The 4661-nt window shown below is 36.5% G+C and overlaps 1 non-coding gene across 1 annotated transcript; it reads right to left on the bottom strand.

The window, feature by feature from the left end:
- Positions 1-3138: 3138 nt before the first annotated feature.
- On the bottom strand, positions 3139-3245 carry LOC128280070 (small nucleolar RNA R71). Its single transcript, XR_008270251.1, has one exon. It is a non-coding gene; the product is annotated as a small nucleolar RNA R71 (small nucleolar RNA).
- Positions 3246-4661: the final 1416 nt, after the last annotated feature.

The following is a 4661-nucleotide window of genomic DNA, read 5'->3' as shown; positions in this document are numbered from 1 at the left end:
CAGTTATTTAACTTGATGGCATTTCTTGAAAGACAGGGCTCTACTACGTGGAGTAGGAATAAAAGAAATAGGAGTCATGTTATTTGACTTTATGGTATCTCTTAAAAGACTAAGCTTTACCATATGGCATTAGAGCAATAAAAATGAAAGTTAATTTATTCGACTTGATGGTATTCCTTTAGAGAGTAAACTCTATCACATGATGTGGTGCAAATTTGAGAAAGTACTTACTTGGAGCAAAATTTTGCTACCGAAAAAAACAGCATGTTGTTAAAGGAAGAAGTATATTATCAATGAAGAGACTTTTGTTAGTAAGAAGGAGGATGAGTTTATTTGAGCATCACTAAGAATTTTTGAATACTTAGTTCGTGGATATTTCTCTCCTTCCATAGGTTGAGGAGCTACTGGGAGATGGTTGATGTAACACCCCAAACCCGGTCTAGATGCTATGGCTGAATCTGGCAAAGTCACATGAGAGTGTTTAGAAAAATGTATTGACCTTCAAATCATTCCATTTACTAGCTTTTACTCGGTTCAGGAATCCGAGTTGTACTTGATTTGATTCAAACCATCTCTTTTACGCTGAAGCTTTTGAAACCCAAATAATTAATTTTAAGTGAAATCATTTTTATTTACGAAAACCATGGCTTTTAGGAAAACCGTATTTTGGTGGGTTGCAGTTTAAATAATCACAAAATCGTAATAAGTCCCGAATGAAAACCAAACAATCCAAGTCCAGAATTACATCAAAAACCAAATAAATAGTTAAAAACTGGATGTAATTGGAAAAATAGTATAAATATTTACGTGTGGCCACCCACGAGTTCACCGCCTTACCGATCCATCAAATCTGGGGATTACCTACACTGATTAAATAGAAAAAGGGTGAGTTTTTGCAACTCAGTGTTTAATCCCCACAGAAAATCATGCATACAGTTATACATCAGAATCAGTCTGAGCCGGAGCCCCTTACAAAAATCAGTGTAGGCCTTGGCCCATTCAGATGCAGAATTAGACATATGTATTAGGGTCTTAGCCTATCTTAGAAAGAGTATGCAGAACAAAACAGATTAAACAGAGTCTTAACCACCAGCCTCTACACATCAACTCCGTCTAACCCTTGATAAACCATAAAAGTAATACATTTTAATCCCATGCTTAGCATGTTTTTGGATGGTTTATTATTTAATTTAGTGAATTTGATGCCCTTAATCCTTTAATTTCATATTTTATACTCATGAGAGCATAGGGGAACAAAATGAACAGAAAATGGGCCAAAAACAGACAAAATGAGCTGATTGAAAGATCCACACGGCCAAGACCAATTCCACACTAGCTGAGCACACGCCCGCGTGAGCCACACGGGCTGGCCACATGCCCATGTGGCAGTCCATGTCGATATCGCTCATTATTTCCTAAACACGCGAAAAAATCCAATTTTTAGGGTTTCTGAGTATTCTAAAGGCTATAAAAACACACTAGAAGAAGACCTAATGGGGCATAGAGAGTAGAAAGCAGAAATTACTCGAAGGAAGCCATTGGAATCATCTCGAAAACAGATCCACTTCAAGATTGAAGATCTCCATTCAAATTTCTCTCTAAGTTTATTTGGGTTTTTTATGTCTTGTTGTTTTTCTAAATTTGAGATGTTTTCTTTTTACATTATGAACTAAACTCCTTAAATACCTAGGGAGGATGAAACCTATGATTGATCTTATTATTTAATTTTCTGAATTACATGATAAATACTTGCTCTTGTTCTTAATTATGTGTTATCAATTCTTACCTTAATATTTTTAGGATATTAATTCAAGTTTGATAAGCTTATTCAGTGGAACAAAAGTCTCTTTTTAAGAGTAGATCTAGCATAATTAAGTGGAGTTGATTGCAATCCTAGAAATAGGACGACATAAATCTGCCAGATTAGAGTCAAATCTAATAAGGGAATCCATAGATTGAGTTAATGCGATAATAGTGGGTTTAATTAGAAAGAGATTTCGATTAATCAACCTAGAGTCAGTTGTTCTTAGTCTCGAAAGAGATATTAACATAATTTAGGGATTTCTACGGATCAAGACAAGTGAATAAATCGTTTGATTCAGAGTTAGAATAATAAGTAAAGTCTAGGTGGATTCTTTCATGGGTATTGTCCTCTTTATAAGTTTTCTTCAAGTATTTTTCCCAATTCGCTCTCTGTCGCGTTCAGTAGTTAATTAGTTTAGTTAATTTTAAATTAAAACAAATCCCTTATATTTTAGGCTAAATAATAGAAAGATAGTTAATACTAGTACTTTTAGTTCTTGTGGATACAATATTCTGGACTCACCATAGCTATACTACCATTCGATAGGTGTGCATGCCTTAGTCGTGATCGTAGTCTAGTTTAGTGATTCATAAAATGATCATCAAGTTTTTGGCGCCGTTGTCGGGGACTAAGATATTAGGAACGCTTGATTTTTATTACTTTAGCCATTTTTATTTTTATTGCAATTTAATTTTGTTTTTATTTTAATTTACTAACTTATCTTCCCTTTGCTTTTGGCAGGTTTTCTTTAGTTTATAACTAGAAGAAATCCATCGGGACCATTGCTTTTTGATAGTGAAATTGAAAGCACAGCTCGTAGAAATCGTAGAGAAATAAGGCGAGGTCTACAGTATATAGAGGAAGAGCACCAGGACGTTACCAATAATACCGAGGAGATGGCTGAAAATTAGAATAATCCGCTACCTCCTGTGGTTGCTACGAATCCTGTAAATCAGAATCCTGCTCCCCGTACTATGTACAACTGTGCTAAGCCTAATTTAGCGGGGGCTGAATTAAGTATTGTTAGACCTACCATTGCTGCAAATAATTTTGAACTGAAACCTAACACTATACAAATGATTCAACAGTTTGTTCAGTTTGATGGTTTGCAGGACGAAGACCCAAATACTCATTTGGCCAACTTCTTAGAGTTCTGTGATACTTTCAAAATTAATGGCGTTTCTGATGATTTCATTTGCCTTCAGATATTTCCCTTCTCGCTGAGAAATAAGGCTAAGCAGTGGTTGAACTCCTTACCACGAGGGTCCATCACTACTTGGGATCAAATGACCGAGAAGTTTTTATTGAAATACTTTCCGCCGGCCAAGATGGTAAAGTTGAGGAATGATATCTCTTCTTTTGTGTAGATGGAATTAGAGACCCTATACGATGCATGTGAGAGGTATAAGGACTTATTGAGAAGGTGCCCTCATCATGGGTTACCTTTATGGCTACAAGTTCAAACTTTTTACAACGGTTTGAACACCTCAACTAGGCAGTTAATCGATGCAGACGCCGATGGGACCGTAAATAACAAAACACCTGAGGAGGCTTATGAGTTTATTGAAGAAATGTCACTGAACAATTATCAGTGGCAAGTCATAAGGACAAAGGCAACAAAAGTCACTGGTATTTTCAACCTCGACACAGTCACCATGTTATCAGACCAGGTAGAGCTCTTAAATAAAAAAATCGATGGTTTATGTGTCTCTATGTAGGTACATCCGGTAATGCAGTGTGACATGAGTGGTGGAGGAATGAATAATCCAGAATGCTTAGCCTACGACCCTAGCACTACGAACGAATAAGTCAACTATATGGGTAACAATTCTAGACCTCAGAATAACCCTTATTGTAATACTTACAATGCAGGTTGAAGGAACCATCCCAATTTCTTTTAGGGTGGTCAAGGCAATCAAAGACCACAACCCCCTCCAGGATTTCAACCACCTTACCAGCAGGAAAAGAAGCCAAACATTGAGGAGATGCTAACTAATGAAATTCATCTTGGTGTTAGAAACACGTTTCTAAAACACTGAAGCATCGCTTAAAAATCAGCAAGTGTCGACTCAAAGGCTCGAGAATCAAATAGGTCAGCTTGCTAAACTGATCTCAGAAAGACCACAAGGTAGCTTGCTTAGCAACACCGAGACTAACCCAAGAGAACAACTCCATGCAATTACTGTTCGAGATGAAGAAGGTTAGTTGATTCCAAACCAGAACCAAGGCAAGAAGGCATGGTAAGTAAAGATAAGGTGGATGAAAGCCAGAATAAACAAAAACTGGTCAGCAGAGAATATGCACCTTGTGTTCCATACACTAATGCGACAAAGAAAGACTGCACAGATGCACAATTCAGTAAATTTCTTAACATTTTGAAAAAGTTGCATATTAACTTACCGTTCATTGAAGCTCTTTCGCAGATGCCCAACTTAGTAAAATTTTTAAAAGAGCTTCTGGCAAACAAACGGAAGTTAGATGATTCGTCCCACGTGGAGTTGAATGCAGTTTACTTGGCCATTTTGCAGAATAAATTACCCAGTAAATTGAAAGATCTAGGGAGTTTTACTATTCCTTGTTTAATTGGTATTTAGCTGTTAATAATTCTTTGGCTGACTTAAGGGCAAGTATTAACGGCATGCCCTATAAAATGTTTAAGCAACTAGGTTTTGGGAAACCCAAACAAACTAGAATGAGTATCAACTAGCGAATAAAACTGTTAGATTTCCTAGAGGTATAATTGAAGATGTACTAGTAAAAATTGATAAATTCATATTCCAGTAGACTTTATTATTTTAGACATGGAAGATAACGGTGACATTCCTTTAATCTTAGGGCGACCCTTTTTAGCGACTGC

Source organism: Gossypium arboreum, chromosome 8 (genome assembly GCF_025698485.1).
Source record: "Gossypium arboreum isolate Shixiya-1 chromosome 8, ASM2569848v2, whole genome shotgun sequence".
Taxonomy (NCBI): domain Eukaryota; kingdom Viridiplantae; phylum Streptophyta; class Magnoliopsida; order Malvales; family Malvaceae; genus Gossypium; species Gossypium arboreum.
The sequence above is the reverse complement of the archived record's forward strand: the minus strand, read 5'-3'. Positions and strand labels throughout refer to the sequence as shown.